Source organism: Lygodium microphyllum, chromosome 30, assembly GCF_053477565.2.
Source record: "Lygodium microphyllum isolate KBCC chromosome 30, Lygodium_microphyllum_v1.1.10, whole genome shotgun sequence".
NCBI classification, from domain to species: domain Eukaryota; kingdom Viridiplantae; phylum Streptophyta; class Polypodiopsida; order Schizaeales; family Lygodiaceae; genus Lygodium; species Lygodium microphyllum.
This window is the reverse complement of record NC_141164.1, coordinates 67982488-67994863: the sequence shown is the minus strand read 5'-3', so window position 1 is coordinate 67994863 and position 12376 is coordinate 67982488.

Below are 12376 nucleotides of genomic sequence, written 5' to 3'. Positions count from 1 at the left end.
GGAAGGTAAAGTACAAGGCTGATGGTACCTTAGAAAAGTACAAAGCTAGACTGGTTGCCCAAGGATTTTCACAAGTTGAAGGGTTTGATTTTCAAGAGTCATTTGCCCCAACTGCTAGAATGACCACTATTCGCACAGTACTTGCAGTGGCTGCCCACAAGAAGTGGCCAGTGTACCAAATGGATGTTAAGTCAGCGTTCTTAAATGGTGACCTCAAGGAGGAGGTGTACGTGGCTCAGCCACCAGGGTTTGAGGCCCCCCATTCTGAGAACAAAGTGTGTAAACTAAAGAAGGCATTGTATGGGCTGAAACAAGCCCCCAGAGCATGGTACCAGCAGATAGATAGGTTCTTTTTAAACCTAAACTTCAAAATATGTGCCTCAGATGCTAACTTGTATGTTTACAGGGATGGTAAAAAGTCTGTAGTGATTGTCCTATATGTGGACGACCTTCTTATTACAGGTGACTATGAAGATATGATCAACCAAACTCGAAAGGCTTTGAGTTCTGAGTTTGAAATGACAGACTTGGGCTTGCTGCACTATTGTTTGGGGATTGAAGTCTGGCAAGAGCCAGGAAAGATCTTCATCTCTCAGAAGAAGTATGGATGGGAGATCTTGAAGGCATTTGGCATGACCGAGTGCAAGGAGATAGCTACACCTATGGAGGTGAATGCAAAGTTATCCGTCGAGGATACATCAGCATTAGCAGACATTGGGAGGTATAGGAGGTTGGTCGGCAGTCTGATCTACTTGTGTAACACCAGACCAGATATCAGTTTTGCTGTTGGTGTTTTGAGCAGGTTCTCAAACAAACCTCATGAGAGTCATTGGAAGGCTGGGATGCGGGTGCTCAGATACTTGAAGAAAACTCTTGACTATGGTATCACATACAGTTTCAGAACTTCTCTTGTGGGGAACTGTGACTCAGATTGGGCAGGAGACATTGATTCCAGGAAGTCAGTTTCTGGTTATTGTTTCTCTTTGGGTTCAGGAATTTTCTCTTGGATTAGTAAGAAGCAACCAACAGTGGCATTGTCTTCTACCGAAGCAGAGTACAAGGCATCTTGTTTTGCTGCATGTGAGGCCGTATGGTTGAGAAGGATTCTATGGCATATGGGAGTGCAGGATGAAGAACCAATTGTGCTGAGATGTGACAATCAGAGTTGCATCGCCATTGCCAAAAATCCAGTGTTTCATGCACGCACCAAACATATAGAGATCCAGTATCACTATGTGCGTGATTTGATGGAGGATGGGATAGTGGAATTGGTCTACTGTCCAACAGAGGAGAATGGAGCATATATCTTCACCAAAGCACTTACGAAGGATCTGCTTCAAGTTCATCTTCAGAGACTCGTCATTGGGCCGAGGAGATAGTTTACCTATGGGTGGACATTGAGGGGGGGTGTTAGATATGATCAATGCCCCACCCTCATTAGGTGCTACCAATGATCCATGGTGCTCAAAGTTGTAAGGCCCCCATTATGAGGAGAAGCCAAATGTGAGCCTGACATTGGTTGAGTCCTGACTTGTATATCAGATGAGGTCTATGTGACCGGATGGCAAAAAGGTGACTGTTGTGGGCCCCTGGCTGGGGGGTCCCAGGGGGGCCAGCGGCCCCCCTGGCGGGGGTCCGGGGGCAGCGCCCCCTGCCCGATGGTAAAGGGAATATTCCCTGGAATATTCCCTGGCCGACTAGTGGAGGCTGATATGGTAGGTCGGTCAGCAGGCCGACCTAACGACCTTCGCGGGCTATAAAAGCTAAACCCCTTCGCAGCCATCACTCACTCATCTTTCACCCAGTCAGAGTTTTTGTTCCAGCTAGCCTTAAACTCTTCACCTATCTTCTGTCTAGATCGCCATCTAAGCTTCACACAGTGGAAGCGCACGAGTGGACAGAGCCATCTTTGTATCAATTGTTTGGAGTTAAAGAATTTACTGATTCTCCTCTTATCTGTTGTGTACTCTCTATCTCTTTCTCAGATTCTGTTCGCTGCGCCGTGTAATATTTTACAGGCCAAGGATAGACAAAAGGCATACGCAGATTTGAAACGTCAAGAAAGAGTCTTTGAAGAAGGAGACATGGTCTTCATTCGTGTACGCCCTAAAAAGAGTTCTCTATCCCTAGGAGAATGCAAGAAGCTGTCACGTGTAGGAACTGACAACACAAAGCCTTTGTTACTATTTGAAATACATATCAAACTTTTGTGAAATGGATCCATCATGATTGGGGCAACAAAAACCCATCCTATTTGTATCTCGGATACCCTTGAAATCATCAAAGATTGTTAGGGTAGCTAAATCTTGCAAGATGAAGTGTCAAAAATGAAGAAATTGTCATAAGATTTCCTAAAGGCATTGGGTACCATACCTTACTATTCCACAGGTAGGGTTCTATTGAAATGAAAATTCTTTACAAGAAGGAAGGCTAGAGATCAGTATTCTTGGAGACACTAGCCCTTACTTTTGAAATAGACCAAAGGTAGAATTGGTCGAACATTGCCATTAACGAACTTATTATCCTTTAGCTGTCTATTTGAATGGAGCGACCCTTGTAAGGTAGCTTTCGAGGATGTGAAACAGGAGCTAGTAAAAGCACCAGTTTTAAAAGCACCTAAAAGAGGCGAGGTATTTTATATATATTCAACAGCCACCATGCATAGTATCAGCTGCTGTTTAGCCCAAATCTGGAAGGAAAAGTGGTATCATCCAATAGCTTCTATTAGTCAAAATTTGGGCATTTCAGAAATTAACTACACCTACATGGAGAAGTTGTGTCTTGCGATGGTCTTTGCGACTAAAAAATTCAAGCACTAGATCCTCTATGAGAAGGTAGTTTTCTATACGAAGGTGGAAGGGCTTAGATTGCTTATGAACAAGTTGCAGCCGCCTGATCGTTTGGCAAAGTGGTTAATCACTTTGCAGGAGTTCGATTATGAGATTAAGAGTAAGCCACCGAGGTTGCAGGGGATTGTGGAATGCCTTGTGGATTTCGGGGAGCCGAAAGAGATTTTGGCTCAAGAAAGTGATATTGAAGAAATGTTTAAAATTGATACAGCTTCTATCCCATCTTGGTATACTGCTATTACGCATTATCTATCAACAGGAGAGACTGAAGCTGGTTTGTCAAAATCAGAAAAGAGAAAAATCAGACAACAAGCTTTGAAGTTTTCCTTGATCGCATGAACACTATATCAGCAGGGTGTTGATGATATCTACTGCTGTTGTGTGATGCCTAACGAGGTTCCTTTCATCTTAGAAGAGTGTCATGACTCTGCATGTGGAGGGCACTTCGCGGGATGGTTGACGGCACAGAAGCTTTAAGAGTTGGATATTGGTGGCCATCCATCTTCCAAGATTCCTTTGAGTATGTTAAGAGATGTGATACTTGTTAAAGACATGACAGCAGAGAAAATAGAAAACGTCCACTTACGCCTATCATGGCTATCCTTCCATTTGAGAAGTGGGGCATTGACTTTGTGGGTCCTATTACCCCGTCGTCTACTACCCTGAAGAGGTACATTATAGTAGCAACTGATTATTTTACAAAATGGTCAGAAGCGCGAGCGATGAGGCAGGACAATGCAAAAGAGACTGCAAGTTTTCTTTTAGAGCAGATTATATGCCGTTTTGGTCCACCGAAGGAACTAGTATCGGACCGTGGAACCCACTTTTTGAATAAAGTGATCAAAAGTTACTGAGGCTTGGCAAATCAAGCACAATAAAATGACCCCTTATAATCCGCAAGCAAACAGGCAAGTTGAAAGTACTAATAAGCAGCTTGTGGGTATCTTGTCTAAAATAGTCTCTGAGAAGAACCTAGATGGGATGGCCCCTACAAGATTGTCAGGATAGGGAAAAATAGGTCTACGGCTCTACTAGCTAATCTGCAGGGAGTAGAGTTTAAAAATAAGGTTAATCTTAATAAGATTAAACCTTATTATTTCTAAGTATGCTAATACATGAAAAATACATTGCAGGTCCATGCTGGGGATGATTTGAGACTTGCAAAAGAGCTTAAAGGTGGTTGATGGGGCGGTTAATTCCTTATTTGGAGCACCCATATCTGGAGCAGAGATACCATCAAGGGAAACTTATCTGGTGGAGCAAAGGATACAAAGTGATTGAGCAAGAGGACGGAACCTTTGTATGGGAGATCAAATTCTTCTGCCATCACTGCTTACAACTGTTGACAAGTATCCCTATTGAGTTTAATGAAGAAGGTGGGATGGAGCCGTCAGTTCACCCTCTAAACATGTTAAATTTTGACTATCATAATTATGAATAGAGGAGTTCATGATGGCAGGCTGTGTAAACCCATTGTGAATGTACACATTATATTTTGACGGAGCGTCCAGGGGCCCTAATAAAAAAGGGAGTGTTGGAGTAGTAATCTGAGATCCCCGACGTAGAGTTACGATGAAGTTAGCTGCTTATCTCGGGGTAGGATTCACTAATAATATGGCGGAGTATAAAGCCTTGATTATGGGACTGCATATTGCCAAGCAAGGTGGTATTCTGCGGTTGTTAATAAAAGGGGATTCCCAGTTGATTTTAAATCAGCTAGATGGGACATACACAGTGCAGAATCCCATCCTTTGTATGTATCATCGAACTGCGATGACCCTACTTGAGGAGTTTGAGAGAGTGTCTTTTCAGCTAATTCCATGTTACTGGAATCAGTTTGCAGATTCACTAGCAAATCTTGCTTATGAAGAAGACCTTTTCTTTAACTGTGGTCCTAGTCTGGATGTTGCTATCAATAATGAAACAGGACCCTGTCGCTTGTGGGGAATGTTATCAAAGCATGCAATATATGGCAAAAGATGGTTGATATGGGTGATGCAAAGAGTAGCCGAGACCAATCTACCGTTGTTATCCTGGACCCATAGGCTGATTAGACAACATGTTATGCATACGCCTCTTGCTATATATGCAGGAGGGATGGGTCATAATCTTATGTATTTAGTTCAGGGCTATGAGTCCTGGTTTTTCCTCCTTGGAAAGGAGCATACTTGTACCATTTCAGGGAGGGATGTGTAGGTGCTATTCCATTTGATCTCGTTAGGCCAAGAGGGCCCATTTTGCGAGGTTTTAAATGTTTTATTTCGTTAGGCCAAGAGGGCCGATCAGTTTTTGTAGTGAAGTGTTTTATTTCATTAGGCCAAGAGGGCTAGTTATTTGTTTAGTGCAGGTGCGGTTAATGGTTTCTTGTTGTAGTTTTGTGCTAGACAGGTTCGAAGAAGAGCTTGGAAGGAGCCTTTGTTGCGTGGAAGCTTCTCGTGGCCCTATCCAGGTGATATCTCTCCTTTTCGAGTACCATGTTTTTATGCTATATGTGTCTATGTATTTGTTGGGGGATTTTTTCTCTTCTTGTTGGGGATTGGCGTCCAAGGCATGAAGTCCCAGGTTTAGGTCCGGTATGTCTGAGGGAGGTCTGAGTAGTCGTTGCCTCCTATAACAACATTGCCAGGCATCGAAAGACCTATTTTAGAAGGCAGTTCTAGTGACCCTGTTCTGCTAGCCTGCTAGGCAGCCGTTCTAGGAGTTCTTGTTAGTTGTGAGGCAGTTAGAGAAGCCTGCCGGAAGAAAAATAATGATGATGATAGAGAGGAAAAAAACCCCTGAATATCCCAAAGAAAATAAATATATACAAAGGTGTGTAAAAAGGGGCTCTAACCCCCTATAAAAATAGAAAAGGAAAGAAAGGAAAATTTATAAGTAGTTGATCATCGCCTTGCGAAGGCCTAGTAGGTTCTTGGGGACGAGTCAGACCCGGGGCCGATGCCTTGTCTTCCTAGGGGTGGCACCTTGCTGGAAAAGAAGAAAGTAAGGAAGGTTGGAGCGAAAATAAAAGTGAGTGTTAGAAAAGGATTAAGTGTCGCCTTGCGAGGGCTTGGTAGGTTCTTGGGTGCCGAGACAAGACTTGAGGCCGATACCCTATTCTCCTTGGGTCACTACGCTCAGCTCCCTCCTTTTTACATGCCCAAGTATGAAATAAAAACCTAAAAGAAGAAATGTGCTAAAAGAAAATACTTCTTGATCAGGCTATAGGAGTCCTCGTCCTTAGTTAGGTAGGTAGTTCAGACCACCACTTAGGGCAACATTTTTGATAGTTCTTTTTAGTTTGGCCGTGTTGGAGCAGTTGGTTAGTGACTAGCTTCGGACCTTCTATCAGATTATGCTAGGCCTACTCCTTGTGGATGTCATGCCTTGGTTTTGTCAAGGGGTAGGGTGAGCACTGTGCTGTGTTTTAGTATGTATCTATTTTGTATCAGCTTGATGCTTCCTTTGGTTATTTTGTGCAGATCTATTGTGGGATTCGACGAGCTGAGTCGCCCTATCCCGTGGTCGCCAATGAGAGTGGAGTTTTGAGCCCAAGATGTGCCTAAAAATTGCCAAAAAATACGAAATTTAGGGAAAAAATATTCAACATCGAAGGCGGCGGCTCCAGCTAGGACGATTTTAAGCACCAAGTGAAAGACGACTTTTAAAAGGCGCTCGAGCGACACTTGTGGATTTTTGATAATTATTCAAACTGCCATGCGGGTTGTTGTCAAGAGTTGCCAATCAATGCGGGATGTTAAGCCGGACACGTAGAAATATACAGCACTCGAATCGGATGCCGGACGGGGAAATGGCCAACAAATGATCAAGTTATGAAGAGGTGGACGGGGAAATTGCCATAGTGAGTGCTGGCCCATTTCAGGTCCCATCAATCTCCATAAGTATCCCTATAGTTTGAAAATTGTTCTTCATTCAATGTGTTAAATCCTCTTGCTGCTCCACATCATTATTCACTTTCCCTTGCTGCCAGTACTTTGCCCAAACTTCTCTTAATTCCTTAGATTTGCTCCTGGTTATAATGGCATTTGACTGATATGGGTACTTCTCTAACATATACTCTAGACTGTGTTATGCAAAACATCATAATATTTCTCCTTGAGCTTCTCAACTGCTCTAAGCAATCTCTGAACCTGCTTCAAACTTGAGCAAGACTTAACCTTCTAGCCTTCATGATCATAATTCCATTCATAAGCATCATCAAGTACAGTCTCAAAAGAAGTCAGCTTTTCCCATGCTCTATCCAGTCTTGAACCTAAACCTTTCTTTGTTGTTCAAGAGAACTTCTTGCGGATACCATTAAACTCCTTACATAGATCAACCATGCAGAAATACTTACAAGACTTCCCTCTTTCACAGGACTCATGAACATATGGACATCACTTTGAAGTATGTCCATGCTCAAAGCATACCTTGCGTCTCTTTTCCTTCTTCTTGGATTTTTAATGAAACATATCTAAAGTTTGAAAAGAAACTACTTTTCTTTGAGCCAACCTTCTAACTTCTGCAATGATGGAGTAGTAGATCTTCAGCCTATGATATTCAAGTTATTCCTGAAAAATGCCTAAAAACTCCTTTGTTGGCTAGATCTCTCAGTTTTATCAAGCTTCCTCCCATCTTTCCTACAATTCAAGTTATGCTTTTCATTTCTATCCTGCAATTCAAGTAACCAGCCTGAAATTCCTATAGTTCGGGTGACTGCATGAAATTCCTACAGTTCAGGCTATTCCTGGAACTTCCTGTAGTTTAAGTTACCAATTCCATTTGCTAGACTTGCTGGAGATAGCATAATTGACTGTAAAAAACACATTGTCCTGAATATTAGAGCCCCTTTATTGCTTGAATTGAGATCAACCAACCACAAACATCACTTGATTTTCAAGAATGACATACAGACATATAGTACACATCATAATTGTTCACAACAATATGATGTCCTAAAAATTGCAGATCAAATATTTATTATCCTTGAACTTCATGATTGCCTTTCTTTATGAATATGCCATCCTAAAATCCTGATATGATGGCTTCATCTTGAAACTCTCAAAATGATTAGAGATATGAAAATTTCAACCTGAATTAGAAGCAAGAATTTCAAATTGGAAGATGAAACCTAAACGATTTGCCTTGAATCCACAACATTGAAAACTTTTGAAGAGATCGAATTCTGCAAGAATAAGGACTTCAAAATGTCCTCCTTCAAACAATGTGACTGCAGGATGTGTCTTATGCAAAGATGACATGATATCTGCAACTTGTAGAAGTACGAAAAAATGCATGAAGATACAAAAACGCCTTGAATTTTTGAAAAATCTTGCTACATTTTCCATTAAAAAAGAAACCATATCTCCCACATCTTCTTGGAAAATATCAGCTTTCTCTGATTAGCAATTACATAACTGCAAGTACTGCCCTCATTCACACAGGCTGACCCTAACAATTTCTTGCTTCATTGGCAAACCATATCCCTTTCTTTCTTCCCATGCTTGAAGCCTAAATCATGAGAACTTGCAGGATTGCCAAAGTGTTTTGGCCTCTCAAGACCATAACAGAAACACATGATACACCGATCTGCCTGAAATAACCCTAATACTATAAGAAACTTCTTGAAAGAATTTACAGCCATTATACGTACATAATATTCAGGAAAGATACTCAGACATGAAACACATATCATATTCATGAATGCATAATTGCTATCCAGAAAGATATCACACAATTTACTATCATCACAACCATTCCTAATGAAATAACTTGAAGTAGACAACATCAATATTCAGGCTATAGACACCGATAGATAGAATCGATCATCTATATGCTTTGCCTAAAGAATCTCTCATTCCTGATATACAGGATCTCAACGAATACAACTTCCTCACATTTTTAACCTACACCTGCCTTTCAGGTGAAACATCATATGAAAGCTAAAGTCACTTTACACAAACTAATCCCATAAACCTAAATGCATACAAGTACTAAGGTATGAAATAGTACTAAATAGATGACAAAATCCAAGCCCTAACAATGTGTGTATGTGTGTTAGGACTTCCAATATACACACATAAATACATGCACACATACATATGTATATATATTAATAAGAGAGAGGGAGAGAAAAAGAGTTTTTTAATGACAACAGTTTTTGAATAAGAGAGAATATAGAAACAAGTTCTTAATGAGACACACACGCATGTACATGCATGCACACGCACATGCACATAGAGAAACAAATCAAGGTAGGTTTGTCTAGTGTATATTATAGTACTAAAGACATAGCTTTAGAGATTATTGATCATACAAACTCTAATCTACCTTGACTAAGTAATTTATGAATGGTTTGTCTAGTCTTTAAATCAAAAATATATTCTAGATACTTTGAATGTAAGGAATTTCAATTGGAAGGGTATTAGGATTCAATTGAGAAGAGAGAGAGGAGAGAGAGATAAAAATAAATTTGGATGAGAGAGAGAGAGAAGAGATAAAAACAATTATTGATGAGAGACAAGAAAGAAATGTCTTTTTAAAAATCCTTGAAAAAGAGAGAAGAGAAAGAAATGTGAAAAGTACTTTGGATAGAGAGGTACCTTTTTCAAATTAATGTTGGAGAGACCCAAGAGTAGTATTGTAGTATTATATGTGAGAGTGCTAGAAAATTTTGAAGCCAAAGAAGGGGGCCATGGCGCCCCCTTCTTTGGCTTCAAAATTTTCTAGCACTCTCTCCTATAGTACTACCTTAGATCCCCTCCTACATTAATAGCCTTGGAATAGGTGAGGGTACTAGTAAATTTTGAAGCCAAAGAAGGGGGTGATGGCACCCCCTTCTTTGGTTTCAAAATTTTATAGTACTCTCTCCTATAATACTACCTTAGACCCCCTCCTACATTAATAGCCTTGGATCTTTACACACATATACTCTCTCTCTCTCTCTCTCTCTCTCTCTCTCTCTCTCTCTCTCTCTCTCTCTCTCTCTCAAAACAATTATAGCAACTCTCTTCTATAATACTACAATACTACCTTTGGACTTCTTTTACATTAATAACTTTGGACCTTTATCAAAATACTCACACACATTCTCTCTCTCTCTCTCTCTCTCTCTCTCTCTCTCTCTCTCTCTCTCTCTCTCTCTCTCTCTCTCTCTCCAATTTGAGATCAACTTTCTCTATTTAAAAGTTTTTGGCCCAAGTACATTCAGACTAAAAAGGCACATTTTGATTATAGTTTTAATAGTATAAAACTTTTTTAAATCTTTGATAAGTCTATATTTTTCCACATATACAATGTAAAAGACAATAGCCATTATATGTTATGTTAACTATTAGTTTTCTATGTTGGGAGAAAAAAAGTCCCAAAAGAGAGAAATGCTTTTTGTTCATAAGGTCCAAATATTTCAATATAGTTCATTCAAAAAGTATCAATCTATTATGTCTCATATTAAAACATATCATAAATATACACATAATTTGATCTTCCTAACTAGTAATTATTTTTTGTCTATTCTCTCTCATCAAATATTATTTTAAAATTTTTCTCTTATCTTCTCTCTCATCAAAAAATTATTTAAACATATATCTCTCTCTTCTCTCTTTCTCTAATGACTCTAAAGAGAGAGAGAGAGAGAGAGAGAGAGAGAGAGAGAGAGAGAGAAAGTGAGAAATGAAGATAAGGGCCATGCACAAACACATACATATACACACACAAAGAGAGAGATGCATACACATGTGCACTAATTAATTTATTATTAGTTAAATAATTTAATTACTAATTATTTTTAATTAATTACTAAATAAAAATATAAAGAGAGGGGGGAGAGAGAGAGACAAAGACGAATGAGAGAAGGAGAAAGCGAGATAAACGAGAGAGAGAGAGAGAGAGAGAGATTACGTGACTTGCTTTAACTTTTTTTCGGTTGAGAAGGGGATTGCTAACAACTCGTCAAGAAGACGAAATTTTTTTTCACAAGTCTCCTCCATTATTTCTTTGAGGGGACTTGTGAAAAAAAAAATTCATTGAACAGGGGGTTGTTGGCAATCTCTTCTTAGCGAAATTTTTTTTCACAAGTCCTCTCTAAACAAAAAATTCACTAAACATGGAGTTGTTAGCAATCCCTTCCTAACAAAAAAAAAAAAATCATGTCCCCTTAATGAGATGGAAGCAACTTGTCAATTTTTTTTTGCCGAAAATGGGTTGCCAACAACCCTTGTCTAGCGATAAAAAAATTCGTGTCCCCTTAGAGAGATGATGGAGGGGAGTTGTGATCCAAAGCTCTCTCTCTCTCTCTCTCTCTCTCTCTCTCTCTCTCTCTCTCTCTCTCTCTCTCTCTCTCTCTCTCTCTTGCCGAGAAGGATTTGCCAAAAACCCCTGTTCAATAAAATAAATTTCACGTCCCCTTAGAGAGACGATTATAAATTCACATAATCTCTCTCTCTCTCTCTCTCTCTCTCTCTCTCTCTCTCTCTCTCTCTCTCTCTCTCTCTCTCTCAATGAGAAAACTACTACAACATTCAAGTGAACAAAGATTTGTTATTCTAGTTCACATAGAAGATAAAGAGAATTTCAAACCAGATGATGATAGAGTCTCAAAAGTCATACAAGTTAGCAACATGGAGACTTCTCTATAGGCATAACTTGGTATCCTTCTATAGAAGTATATTTGCAATGGTATCTTGTTGATGTGTTCTCTATATGTAATAGAACTATGAATGGTAGGTTCATGTGTGGGCAATTGGAGAAGGGGATGCAACAAACTTTACCAAGGAAATGCATAGATTAGGTGCACTTGAAGGAGGAGTAGCTCATATATAAGGATCACTTAATTGAGCAGTAGTGGAATGAGGATGTATACTTGAGATATTTTATCTTCTTCAACTACCTAAAGGTGAATTCCCCTCCAACAAGAATGTATTACACAAAAAATATGCAAAGAAAAAAAGGTGCAAGAGACATAAGGATCTAGATTCCTGGTAAGTAATTCCACATGTATTCTTTAGAATATGTCACACTTTCATGTCTTCTTCTAAAGAGAATATGGCTGATTGTAGGAAAGTGATACCTCTAGTGCATTTGTTCTTGTATCTCATTCTTCGGTAAGGAGTAAAGGTAAAGCCACAATTTCTAAAATGTTTTGATGATATTGATTGGCTATCCTTTAGCCCTACAATGATACTATTTGTGGATGATAACATAAAGACGATGCAATGTAACCCATCTAACTCCTTTACATATCCATTTACATTTCAAGAAAATCCCATGGATACCATCCTCTTCAAACACATGCTTCCCTATTTGATTGACTATCTTCTTGGAATACATGCTTCCATGCTTGACTGAGCTAGTAGGTTCTCACAGGGGAGTCTAGGAGTTTATTAGAGAACACCCACCCTCTAGCAATGGACAACTGGATTAACATTTAATGTTTGCAATAAATATGTTCATTTGCTTTGCACATAGTAGCTCACTAACTTGCAAATACATTTGTGGATTTAGTATTTTTTTGTAGTTTTTGTAGTAAGTTCATGCATTACAATGTGAAA